Below are 14431 nucleotides of genomic sequence, written 5' to 3'. Positions count from 1 at the left end.
TTTGTATATTTTTTTAAATCATTTTGTGTCATTTTGTGTCTTTTTTGTGTAATTTTGTGTCTTTTTTAAATAATTTTGTGGTTTTTTTGGTCATTTTGTGTTTTTTTTAAGTAATTTAGTTTTTTTTCTGTCATTTTATGTCTTTTTTTTTGTAATTTTGTGTCTTTTTTTGGACATTTTGTTTCTTTTTTTGGTCATTTTTTGTCTTTTTTTGTAATTTTGTGTCTTTTTTTGGGTCATTTCGATACTGCCTCCAGCGGCCCCCAGGTAATTTGAGTTTGAGACTCCTGGTCTAGAGTGAAGAAATGAAACTCTGGTGTAACAAACATCTTTAACTTCAACACAAAAAGCCCGAAAGATCTGCTTCAAAACACATTTCCCCCTCATCCGTCAGCTCGGTTCAGCGTGTTTCTGGAACATTTTCCCGTCTGTGACATTAAAGCGCTCGGCCGTGTGTTGAAGGTCAGGTGTTCCCCGGACGTTACCAAGGTGATACTGACGAACCTGCAGCTCATCAACATGCACGCCGCCAGCTGTTTGATTGGCTATTGACACAAGCTGCCAAGCGTTTGATTGGCTATCACATGAGCCATTAATTTTACAACAATTGGCGTTCTCCCGCCCATCTGTCTCACAACGTGTCAGTGTGAGAGTGTGTGCATTTAACTGTAAATGTCTCCTCTTTAAACGATCTGTTATCTGACACACACGTGGTCAGAGTGTGTGTGTGTGTGTGTGTGTGTGTGTGTCATGTTCACTGAAGCTAACTGCTAGTTTTTATCTCTCTCTGTCAGATGCTTCTGCGGTCAGTGCTTCTGTCCAGAGCTGGAGGCTGAAGTGAGACACTCTGTCCACCCGTCCAGCTCCTCGGTCCAATGAGCAGAACATGGACAGAACTGTGTGTGTCAGTGTGTGTGTGTGTGTGTGTGTGTGTGTCCCACCAACATGTGATTTGTGAAAAATTTGCAGCTGCAGCAGTCGACGACTCTCTTCTGGTTTCAGGCTTCTGAACCAGATTTTTTAGAAACCTGGCTGCAGAGATTTGCTCCCATTCTGACAAAGTTAAAGTGCCAATTAGGGGAGTTTTAGCCCCTATTCATTCTCTATTGAACAGGAGCAAAGCATTATGGGATATTAGTTGGAGAGTCACAGGATGGACAAAGAACAGGAAGCCGAGAAATTTAAACTTAATAAGCAAATTTCGCCTGGAAACATTTAAAAATTGTAGGAAAATGAACACTGAACAAGACGTTTTTAATGGACCAAAATGGTCCAATTACCTTTGAGACCAATGTTTACTTTACAGGATCGCCAAAAATGCACCGTTTATAGCAGAAAGAAACTGTAAAAACAGCCATTATCGTCACATTTTGAACTTTCTGACAGTCATCTAACGGATAATCAGTTACAAAAGTTTCAGTTACAAAAAGTGACCAAAACTTAAAAATGTTGATATTTGTGTCAGAATCTCTTTATTCTCCATGTGTCATTTAAAATAAAGCCTTTGCACTAACCAGATCCTGTTAAAAACATTAAATTCTCCTCAGAGACACTGAAGACATGATTGATTCTGCTGAGACCAACGGTCACGTGACAAATATTCACTGAGAATCTGTTTACACAGAGCAGAGAGGAGAGGACAGGAGAGGCTGTTTACACAGAGCAGAGAGGAGAGGACAGGAGAGGCTGTTTACACAGAGCAGAGAGGAGAGGACAGGGGAGGCTGTTTACACAGAGCAGAGAGGAGAGGACAGGAGAGGCTGTTTACACAGAGCAGAGAGGAGAGGACAGGAGAGGAGATGCTGTTTACACAGAGCAGAGAGGAGAGGACAGGACAGGCTGGAAACTTGACAATACTTCAATCTGTGCAAAATGTGAAGAAAACTGTATTTTTTCGTCATTTTTGCTTGTTATTTGGTCATTTAATTTCTTTTTCTGGTCTTTTTCTGCATTTTTTTGTGACACTTGTGGGTACTAGCAAAAGTGTTCATATATAAATTCAATTTTTTTCCCAATTTTTAAAAAATGACCTGAGAAATTCAACTTTTTTTTCTGATTTCTGTCATTCTAACTGTGTTATTCTGCACAAAGACATGTTTGAGTTGTTCCCACTTCTAGCCATGATGGTGCTGATTCCATAGAGCTGCAGGACTTTATAGAGATTTTATATATTACAGTGCAAAACAAGGCCACAGAGAGGAAAATGTAAAAAGGGCAACAAAAAAAAACATTGGGGTTTCGAGGCTTAAAGATGCATGACTCTACACTTAGTACACACTAAGCAAAATGTAAACCTTCTGCAGCAGCTTCTGACCTCCACAAACCTAAACATTAATATTTCCAAGTGCATGAACCTCTATGATGTTTTGTGCTTTCCCCTGATGTTGATGTTTCCCCGGGCATATGTGTTACCAGTTGTTATACTATTGTGTGTTTTTATGTCAACTCTATATTTTACTGCATTTTATCCCTGATGTAAAGCACTTTGTGGTTGTGTCTATGAAAAATGCTCTATAAATACATTTTACTTACTTACTTCCTTCCATGAGCTTTTTTATTTAGCCTCAAGAAGAACAAAAACCACAAGTCGGTGCAGTACTTTTCAGAGTGAAGGTTGCAGCCTATAGGGGGCAGTAGCAGGTCTTTAGAAAATAAATGACTGTTTTATTGCACAGTCCACACACACACACACTCAAACACACAGTCTCCCTGACATTGCACGGCCAATTAGAGTCCTATTTCAGCCAACTGGATCGAGGTGGAAGACAGCGGGGAAAGAGAGAGAGAGAGAGAGAGAGAGAGAGAGAGAGAGAGAGAGAGATCTAAGTGGGCGGCACACTCTTCTGCCTCGGGGTAGATTGGTGTCAAGTGCAGAGAACACACACTGTGGGCAGAAAATGTAATGAATGTGTATCACTTGTTAGGAAGGAAGTGTGTGAGCACCAGTGTGTGTGTGTGTGCGTGTGTGTGTGTGTGTGTTCTCTGCACTTGACACCAATCTAGCAGCAGCAGCAGCAGCAGCAGAGAATAAGAAAGAGACGTGAGCATGTCAGAGCGAGAACAGACTTAAAGCTGAACACACACATCCAAACATCAATATTTCAAATTCCTTGAAAGCACAAAGCTCCATCCATGATTCAGCGCCGAGCAGAGACTCAGAGAGAGACTGACACAGCATCCTGTGGTCAGAGAGCTCAGAACAAACAGCTCAGTGTGTCTGCGGCGAGATCCAGCGTTCAGTGTGTGTGTGTGTGTGTGTGTGTGTTTGTACTTCCTATATAGTGAGGACCGGAACACGTTTTTAACCAACAGAGTGAGGACATTTTTGCAAAGTGGAGCTTCAGTGTATCAAACAGCAACACAACACTTTGGATGATCAGTCTTTTCACTGTAAGTAAAAAAAAAAAAATTACAGAAATTTACTGGATTCATTTACAGTTTTTTTTCTGTTTTTCCCCCCATGTAAATACCATAAAAATTACTTTTATTACGAATATATGCCCAAAAAATGTCTGAATTAATGTGATATGACAAAGGATTTGGGATTAATGGGATTACACTGTAAAAAATAAATAAATACATTTCCAGGAATTAATTAAATTATTTTACACCATTTTATGACAAATATTAACCATACAATAAAAGTTAAAATCTATAAATGAATGACAAAGGACCGGAGATTAATAGGACTATCACTGTAAGAAAGGGGGAAAAAAGTTATTACCCTAAGATTTACTGGATTATTTAACAGGTTTTTTCTTGTTTTGTGCAAATGCTATGAAAAATACTTTTATTACAAATAGCGATCATGAAATACCAATTTAAATCTAGAATGAGGGCCATCACTGTAAAAAAAAAAAAGTGTTTGTGAACAAATATATTAATTCACAAACAATAAGTTTTACTGTAATAAAACAGAAAGTTGCCTTAATTTTACCTTCAGCAACGTGACATGTATTATTTACTTTACAGTCCACTTTATAGCATCAGTCATGCTTTCCTGCAGCTCCATCCTGACTCCTGCAACAGTTTGAGGCCTTTACAGTCAAACTCCTGAAGTGTTTGTGGCTTGTTGAGTCTTCAGTCTGGTGTCAACGAGTCTCGAGTCTTTGAGGACGAGTCAGTGTGACGTCAGGCAGCAAAGAGCATCAACGAGGTCAACGAGTCGAAGAAGAATTAAAGATTTATAAGATAAAAAGGTTCAGAGAGCAGATTCAGAAAGAAACAGACAAACTGCCAGGAAACAAAGAAGAGCAGACAGAGAGGAAGAGACAGACATGAGGAGGAGACAGAGAGGAGGAGGAGACAGAGATGAGGGGAAGACAGAGAGGAGGAGACAGACAGGAGGAGGAGACGGTGAGGAGGAGACATTGGTAATACTCAAGAACCTCAATATTGTACTTTGAGTAAATTGAGTAAATGTTCTTAGTTGTGAGTGTGTGTGTGTGTGTGTGTGTGTGTGTGTGTGCGTGTGTGTGTGTGTCTGGTTCTCTCTTTCTGCGAGAGATGGATGAAAGGATGAAAGACTTTGGGGTCGACCAATCAGAGCAGAGCAATCAACAGAATTAACTGCAGCTGTAGAATGGTCCGGAATAGTGACAGCAGCCAGAGGTGGACAGACTGGAATTTCTGGCCTTGAACAGAAAGCATTTTTGGCAAAACCATAATACCTATCATTGATCCGACTTCACTTTGAGCGTCCTGAGTTCTTCCTGAACGTCTACATATGTTTTTGGTGAAGAACAATTAAGAAAAAGCTTTGTTAGAGCCATTTAAAAAAACTGTTACATCTCCCTTTTTCAGAAATCTTCCTGCGTTTTTAATATGGGAGCCAATGAGGCTGTTGGTGCATGTTGGTGGTGCATCTGTGCGTCCTACGCCCAAACTATAACTCTGACAGCTTTACCAGAGGATTGTGAGTGAGAAGACAAATTTTCCTACGTTTCTATGTATAAATTATTTCTGTAGAGTGGAATCTGCAGCCTGGAGCGCAGTTTTCAAATTTATTTTTTGACAATTTTTTCTCTCCCTCTACACTCTGGCGATGATGTCACACACTGTGACATGAACATTCCGTGCGATACACACCCATTATAATCTCAGAATTTCTGCAAAAATGATCATGGTCATTGAACAGGGATTGATAAAAAAACCATATGACCTATCGAAATGTGGATTAATACACCGATACACAAGACTTGTGTCTACTGTTTAAAGTTTAAATGGAGTCTCTAGGTGAAATTATGCCGGAGAAGTAGACGTTTAAAAATCTCAAATTATTGTTGTTTTTTGCTTATTTTTTTGCAGCCGTCCTATTCATTTCAATGCAAAATTTTGGGCAGTTTTTCTTGACTTACGTCGCGAAAAAATTCGTATTCCGTAGAGAAAAGTAATAGCACACCGATCCCGATCAAACCGCACGTTTTGATATATAATTTGTCCTGACTAGTAGCGGGACGAAATTGTGTCCGGAAGTGGAAGAAGAAAAAATCCACAGTATAACAGTAGCCCCGTGGCCCTAATTAAGAGGTAAACTTATCTTTGTTTCCAGAAGTCTCCACATCATTCAGCCCTTCCACATTATTAACACAACCGGAGAGTTCTCAAACTAACAACTGGCTCAACTTTACAAAAGTGAAAGTTTTAGGGATACGGAAAGATCATAGTAGTGTGAATGCTGGTCGTTAACAGAGCAAATGTTGATTGATTGATTACCAAAATAAAACATAACTGATACCAAGATAAAAGATAAAATGACACAAAAAAGACAAAAATACCAAAAAATGACACAAAAATACCAAAAAATGACACAAAATTACCAAAAAAGACAAAATTACCAAGATAAAAGATAAAATGACACTAAAAGACAGGATAATACCAAAAAACAACACAAAATTACCAAAAGAGACACAACATTACCAAACATTGCATGATTTTTTCTGCCAGGCTGCAGATCACACCAGAGAGCTGCAGTGTGTGTGTGTGTGTGTGTGTGTGTGTGTGTGTGTGTGTGTGTGTGACAGCTCACTTTACAAATGTAAAACAGATTGCTTCTCTCTCCTCTTTGATTGTATCTGTCCGTCCTGTCGTTTAATTCCTCATTTATCTCCACAGCAGTGTGTGTGTGTGTGTGTGTGTGTACTAAACATGCAGTAAGTGTGTTCTCCGTTCACATGCAGCTTTCTCCAACCATTTATTTTCTTAATGTGTCAGACGCTTGTGTGTCGTCTGCTGCACCAGACTGAAGTTGTCAAACTGTTTTATAGTGTGTGTGTGTGTGTGTGTGTGTGTGTGTGTCTCTGTGTGACGCTGATTAAAAGTGAGAGGTTTTTGATTGCATCGACCCTCCATGGAATTATTAGCATAGCTCTTTCTCTCTCACACACACACACAGGAGTAATTGAGCATTTCTCTTCCACATTACATACAACAGGATCCAATCCAGGAGCTCAATGCTGCGCTAACAAACTAACACTCCGCTGTTTACTCTCCAAATTTAAATTTATGCAGATGAGGAAAGTAAAAAGCTGAATGAGGCCGTTTGTGTTTCGTCTCCAAGTAAAACCAGAGCTGCTGCTGCTGCTGCTTTAAAACCAGAAGAAACAACGGAGGAAATATTGGAGAAATTGACTTATTTCTGCACCATCTGATTATTCCCAGTCAGGGTTTGATTCTGGACCACCTCCAGCTGGATCAACCAGGCTGGAGCCACATGTTATTATAGCTTTACCAAAAAGCTTTTGACATTTTTCTGTGAAAATTGCATTTTTTTTGCGATAGGATGGCGACCTCTTCTATAGAGAAAACTCCTTATTGGCAATATACCTGTTGGTTAGGGGCCTAGTCAGATTTTAAAAGTTTAGAACATTTTGATATGAGTATATGAAGTCCATTATCATGCTCAGTTAGATCTCGACCTGAAAAGTTACAAAAATCTGTTGTCTAAATGTAGCTGAGTAGAAGTATAAAGTTACATAAAATGGAAATACTCAAGTTAAGTACCTCAATATTGTAGCGACACAAAACTTCAAATATAAAACATGAAATGACTCAAAAAAGACACAAAATGACAAGAAAAACCCCACAAAAGAAAAAAAAAACCCACAAATACCAAAAGACAAAAAATTACGAAACAAGACGCAACTACAAAAAAGACAAAATTATCAAACTAAAACATAAAATAACCCAAAAAAGGGACAAAATAACCAAAACAGACAAAATACCCCAAAACACAACATTACCCAAAAAGACAAGATTGCCAAAATAAAACACATCACCAAAAACTAAACAAAATTACCAAAAAATACAAAACAGACCAAACACAAATGAAATTACCACACTGCAAAAAAGCCAACTTGTATTTTTTTGGCCTAAAACAGTGATTTAAGTTGGTAAAACTTGGAAATATAAATTATTGACATTTAGGGCAATAATGTCAGTTAGCACAACAAAAGAAGCCAGTTGTCTGCTCAAAAACAAGTTGGTGAGTTGTTGTTACTTATATCTTTAAGTTGGGGTTCACAACAAGGGACAATAGTTCTGCTAACTCTTATTTCTTTGTTGTGAAATGCGGGAAAGCGGTGAAATTCGGTCATTAGCGAAAGCTAGCGGCTAACTGATGCTAGTGGCTACCTGATGCTAGCGGCTAACAGATGCTAGCGGCGCTGCTTGTTACAGCTACAAGAGTAGCCATTAGCGTATCAATGCTAACTCAAAATTTTAGTCGCAACATAAGCTGACATTTCATAGTGGCGTTACAATCGCGCCAATTCAGCACATTGCAGAAGTTAGCAGAAGTAAAGATTAAAAGTTATTATAAGTTATAATGTAAAATTATAAGTTAGTACAGTTGAGTTGACAAAAACCTGAATTCAGAGTTGAGCAAACTCAAAAACAAAACTTAAAATATTTAGTTTAATTGTCCAACTTAAAATTTTATTGAAGTTTGGTGCCTTGAAATTTTGAGTTCACCCAACTTTTCTTTTTTTGCAGTGCAAAAAAGATACACAAAATTACCAAAAAGACAAAATTACTAACAAAAAAAGAGACAAAAAGACATAAAATTACCCAAAAAAAAGACAAAATGACCAACTCCTGTTAGACAGTTGATTCATGATGAAATATTCTCTAAATGTTTGACTGTTGGATTTAAATTTGCACGTCTGATCACATCCAGACAGAAGATTTCCAGCCGACAGCAGAGAGGATTCAGATCTCTACCTCAGTATTCATCTCAACCGAGCCATGAACGGAGCGGTAAAGTGAAGTGGTCCGGTCCAACCCTCTGTCTGTCCATTCACACTCAGCTGAGCCTCATATTCAGCCTCTCACACTGAGGACCAACATCCAAACCTGCAGTTATGCGTCGTTGAAGCTCTCAAGAAAGAAGAGCTGACTGCAGTTTAAAGGCTCCATTTAACGACAGGATTCTGCAGGTTTAAGCATCTTACTTAGACACTATATGTTATTTTCTGCTGCTGGAGACCATCATTACAGTCAGTTTCTCCTGTTAGGATTCCTCCAGCGTTCATCCTTCTGCAGCAGAATTATCCTCAGAGGTCTCCTCCTCTCACAAACAACACATCCACTCACTAAAACCAGTGGAAAAAAGGGAAAAAAAGTAGTTTAAAGATAAAAATCTGTTTTTTTCCTGACGTGGGGCGTCCCAGAGGAGCTGCGAGATGAGCTGTCTTTATCGTTTGCTGTCTGATTTAGGCACTTCAGAGTAAAAACTAAAATCCTTCATCTGGTTAACAAAATGAACTGCAGAAATAAGTGTAAAAATGAGGCTAAAACACAAATAAAAGGTCAGTTTGTGAAGCTTGTGACGGACAACAACACTGATGGATGAAGCTTCTGACAGGAGACCAAATTAAACACACGGTACCTTGATTAAAATGACAGATTTCTCTGGTTTAAACATTTTTGAAAGTTTGTGATAATGTTAATACACAACTCAACTAAATACACAATGGGTTTAGTCCTTTTTAGACATTTTTATGTAGAAAAGTTACATATTAAAACATTTGACAAGTTTAAAACTATGTTTCAAATTAAATCAAAGTTTCCAAGTGTTTGCTTTCTTTATATTTGAGAGAAAAAATGTGTTTTCATGGCCTTTTTCAAAGAATATATGTCCAGAGTTGTGCAAGCTGACACTTCAAAAATGCTCAAAGGTTCAAATTGCCAGAAAAGACACAAAATTACCAAAGAAGACATCAAATTACAAAAAAAAGAAATAAAATTAAAAAACACAAAAAAAATAGCAAAAGACACACAAATTTGCCTAAATAAAACACAAAATTACCAAAAAAATAAACAAAATTACAACAACAACATCAAAACACTAAAAAAAGCCACAAAATTACCCAAAAAAGAAACAAAATTACTAAAAAGACAAAATGACCAAAAAAGAAAAAAAAAACTATAAAAGCCACAAAATGAACCAAAAAATAAACAAAATTACTAAAAAAAGAAACAGAATCAGTAAAAAAAGACACAAAATTACCAAAAAAAACAACAAATTTATCAAAAAAAGATACAAAATAACCAGACAAAAAAACGACCGAAAAAGAAACAAAATACTATAAAAGACACAAAATTACCAAAAAATAAACAAAATTACTAAAAAAAAAAGACACAAAATTACCAAAAAATAAACAAAATAACCAAAAAAACAAAAAAAATTAACCAAAAAACAAGATACAAAATTTCCAAAATAAAACATACAATTACCAAAAAAAAAAGCATTAACTAAGACATAACATGACCAAAAAAGAACAAATTCACCCCCTTAAAAACACACACAAAATGACCAGAAGTAACAAAATGCAACAAAACATCAGAATTTAAAGCTTTTCATTTACCGGCTCTTCCCCGTTCTTCTCCATTCAGTCACTGGACCAACACGTCACATGTTTCTACCTCCAGTCACAGTCTGCAGCAGGTGGTTAAAGGTTTGTGACTAACAGTGTTTGAGCTAAAGTAGCAGCATGTTCTGTACCGATCTCTGTCAAACAGCTGAAGGAGAAAAACCCAAAGAAAGAAGAAAAGAGACGGAACAAAAGCTCACCGTTTCTGGAGTCTGAAGAGAATAAACTGAAGGATGAGGATGTTCTGATTCTGGTTTCGTATCGCCGCTTGTGTTGTTTAGGGCGAGTGACGTCATTGATGGCGTTTGAAGCCTCGGTGGTTCAGGAAATGGTTCGACTTGTGCACCCCTGCCTCTTCAGTCCCATGTGAACGAGTTTTTTCGAAAGCTGGAGAGGTTGTCTCCAAAAAAAGAAACAGACTGAGTCCAAGCACAGTGGAGAAATTGTTGTTTTTAAACTGCAATCAATAAAGTCACAAGCACAATTGATGTCCCATCTCTGCCCCATGCTTTGAAAACACTAACACTTTTAACAAACACCTCATGTCCTATTGGATTTATTTTATCATTGACTGAAATGATGCTGGTAAAGTAAATAATAATGATTACTATATATTATTAATAATTACTAATACACTGCTATTAGCATTACCCACATATTAATCAAAACAACAGATAAATAAATGAACCACACAAAATCAAATTAAGGTGTTTTTATTTCTGTTGGCAGTGATTATTCCCATGCACCAAGAGGCCTCACAAACAGCTCAAAGGTCAATGACGATTTGGACCAGCAGGGGGTTTGTGAGCACATGAAGCCTCAAGATATGAACCTTTTCTCGAACCAGTTGGCTGGAAAGGTTCAAGGCTTCATGAGGCTTCATCTACCCATCACTAGTTTCAGGGTCCAGAGGGTCCAAAGCAAACAGGAGCAGGAGGAGCAGACTGCTTTAGAGCAGGAGGAGTAATCAGGGGAGGAGGAGGAGCTGTGCAGCTGATGAGGAGTCAGCTGACTGGGACTGAGGACGCCTGGTGGACAGGTGTGGGACTGCAGCTCTGCAGGGTTACGGGAGTGTCGTAGCAGAACGAAGAGAGAATTTCAATTCAATCTAAAGTCTCTAAGCTTCACCACTTCTCTGTGACTTCTACTGTTGACCTGCTAGCTCCCCCTAAAGATCATTTTACGTGATAAATATGTCGTTTTCAACGATGAAATTACAGTGGAGAACAAGAAAAACACGTTTGGGGAAACTGAGACTGAACATGTTCCAAAAAGTAGAAGGAAAGCAGGATTAGATCATCACAAAATTACTAAAATAAAACATAAAATGACCAAAAAAATACACAAAATTACCAAAATAAAACAAAAAATTACTTAAAAAGAAACAAAATGACCAATAAAATACGAAAAATGACAAAAAAAGAAGCACTCATTTATCACTACAACAAAAGGTTGCCAAAAGATATAAAATTATCCAAGAAAAAAATGACTGAAGAACACACAAAATTGCCACAATGAAACATAAAGGGGAAAAAATGTTTTAAAAAACCCTCAAAATTACAAAAAAAGGCAAAAAAATGCAAAGAAAAGAGACGAAATGACCAGACAAGAAACAAAATTAACAAAAAGAAACAAAAGAACCAAAGCACACAACAAATTAACCCCCCAAAAGCCCAAAAGTACCAAAAAGGACTCATTAACAAAAAAGAGAAAGCCCAAAAAAGGATACAAAATGACAAAAAATGACAAAAAATGACAAAAAATGACAAAAAAATGACCCCAAAAAAGACACACAAATTACCAAAACAACAAAAAAAATCCAAAACAAAGACACAAAATTACCAAAATTTGAAATAAGTACCAAAAAAAGTTTTTTCTTAAATCCAAAAAAGACACAAAATTTGTTTTATATAAAACATAACAAAATAAATATAATAAGAAAATAAAACAGGGGGAAAAAACAGGAAATTAAAGCCCAAAATTAGGATCAAATGGATATGTAATACTTTGAACCCTTAATGTCAGTCACAGAAAAATTACTTCTCTTAATTTCTTTTTTAAAACTGATTTTTCTGGGTTAATTGCACCATGTTGACCTGCTATCTCCCTGAAAAACCCTTCCAGTGATAAACATGTCGAGTTCAGAGATGAAACTGCAGCGGAGAACAAGAAAAACACAATATTTTGGGAGAGTGGGAGTAGAAGGGAAGCAGATTAGAGACCCTCAGAGGGGGATTAATTGCCACTTTATGCATGCAGTCCCATTAATCTGTGGCCCTTTGTCGTTAGTTTGCATCAGAGTGTTATTATCTCCGGCTGAATGTGTGTGTGAGACGTTACGGAGCTACAGGTGTCTGTTCTCTCCGTGTTTATAACGTCGTTGGGAGGAAACTGAAGGAGACAAACAGACAAACAGACAGTTTGTTCATTATTCTAATTTCCTCCTAATGACTGCATGGTTGATGCATCACCATCTGGCACACACACACACACACACACACACACACACACACACAAACACACACACACACACACACACACACACACTGTGCGCTGTGATAATGCAGCCATTGAATCTAATGACAGCGCACCGCTTGTCGTAATGAGACTCCAGTTTGTTTGACGCCGATCCAGTCGCAAAGCATGATGGGTAAACTGGCTCGTTGGCGACAATTAGCTTCTCGTGGAAATGACTCAAGTGTTTGTCCTTACAAACATTTTTTTTATTTTTTCTCAAAGGATGCACGCTCTGAGAGAGGCGAGTCGTGGTCACAGTCAATGTGACGCCGGGTTGCCAGATTGTAAATAAAGAAGCGGCCGCGTTGCCAGGTCATCAGCGAGACTCTTCCTCTGCAAATTGGGTTGTAACTCAGCACGGTGAATCATGTCGAGTGTGTGTGTGTGTGTGTGTGTGTCGTGCTCAGACACAGGCACTTGAACTAAATTGCCCCCCTGGTACCCACAATGCATCTGGAGCTGGCAGGAGTGTCTGTCTGTGTGTTTAAACCTCAGCTGCTTCGCTGCGACCCGTCGACGATGAACTGCTGCTGAGAGTTTCCTCCTGGCAAGTTCTGACCTTGGCGTCCTGAAACATCCTGAGATCGTGATGTTCTAGAGACGTTTGAGACGTTTGTGACGTTTGTACGGGCAGCAGAAAACGACACATGTTCACGTTTCACCGCCCTCTAGCCACCGTGGTGATTTGTATAAAACACAAAAGTCGCAGTTAGCGAAAGCAAAGCAAAAATAAATCATGAAATGACCCACACAAACCCCCACAAAGTGACAGATTAGAAAGAAAAATACCAAAAAAGAAAAAAACTTACCAAAAAGAGACCCCAAATTACCAAAAAAACATGAAAAATGACAGAAAGACAAAAAAGACACAATATGACCAAAAACATAAAATTACAAAAAAAAAAAAAATTCAAAAATAAAACATAAAATTACAAAAAAGACACGAAAATACCAAAATAAAAGATAAAATGACACAAAGACACAAAATTACCAAAATAAAACATAAAATGACCAAAAAACACCCCCACAAAGTGACAGATTAGAAAGAATTTTACCAAAAAAGAAAAAAATTAACAAAAAAAGACCGAAAATTACCAAAAAAAACATTAAATGACAGAAAGACAAAAAAAGACACAATATTACCAAAAACATACACAAAATTACCAAAAATATACACAAAATTACCAAAATAAAACATAAAATTACACTAAAAAATACAATTACAAAAAATACACAATAACACCAAAATAAAATATAAAATGACACAAAGACACAAAATTACCAAAATAAAACATAAAATTACCAAAAAAGACATAAATGACAAAAAAGACAAAAAAGGACACAGAATTATAAAAAACAACAACACAATGTTATCAAAATTGACACAAAATTACTAAATAATACATAAAATACCACACAAAAGTACCAACAAAGAGACCAAGAGAGTATGATTTACTGTATATGACTGTTTATTTTTATTTATTTTGAAAATTATTTTTACAGTGTATGTCTGTCTCAAAATGTAATGAGACTGTAAAATCTATCTATTTATCTATCTATCTATCTATCGATCTATCGATCTATCTATCTATCTATCTATCTATCTATCTATCTATCTATCTATCTATCTATCATCTATCCATCCATCAATCCTTCCATCCATCCATCCCTCTCTCTCTCTCTCTCTCTCTCTCTCTCTCTCTGTCATCTCTTCTGTGTCTGTGTTCATTTCTTTTCTAAATGTCCTGCAGAGATGGATTTTATATCCTCCATCCATCATCTTTGCAGAGAGATGTAACCTGAAGAAACAGCCCACGCCTTACACACACACACACACACACACACACACACACACACACTCACACACACGCCGCAGCGCTGTGTATGTGTGTGTCTGTGTGTGTGTGTCTGTGTGTGTGTGTGTGTGTGTGTGTGTGCATGCACGCTCAGGGATATAATAGAGGTTAAGCAAAAAGGCAACGTGACTTTGGCTGCCTGAAGGAAAGAGATGAGGGAAGTGTGTGTGTGTGTGTGTGTGTGTG

This window comes from Centropristis striata, chromosome 22 (genome assembly GCF_030273125.1).
Source record: "Centropristis striata isolate RG_2023a ecotype Rhode Island chromosome 22, C.striata_1.0, whole genome shotgun sequence".
NCBI lineage: Eukaryota > Metazoa > Chordata > Actinopteri > Perciformes > Serranidae > Centropristis > Centropristis striata.
The sequence above is the reverse complement of the archived record's forward strand: the minus strand, read 5'-3'. Positions refer to the sequence as shown.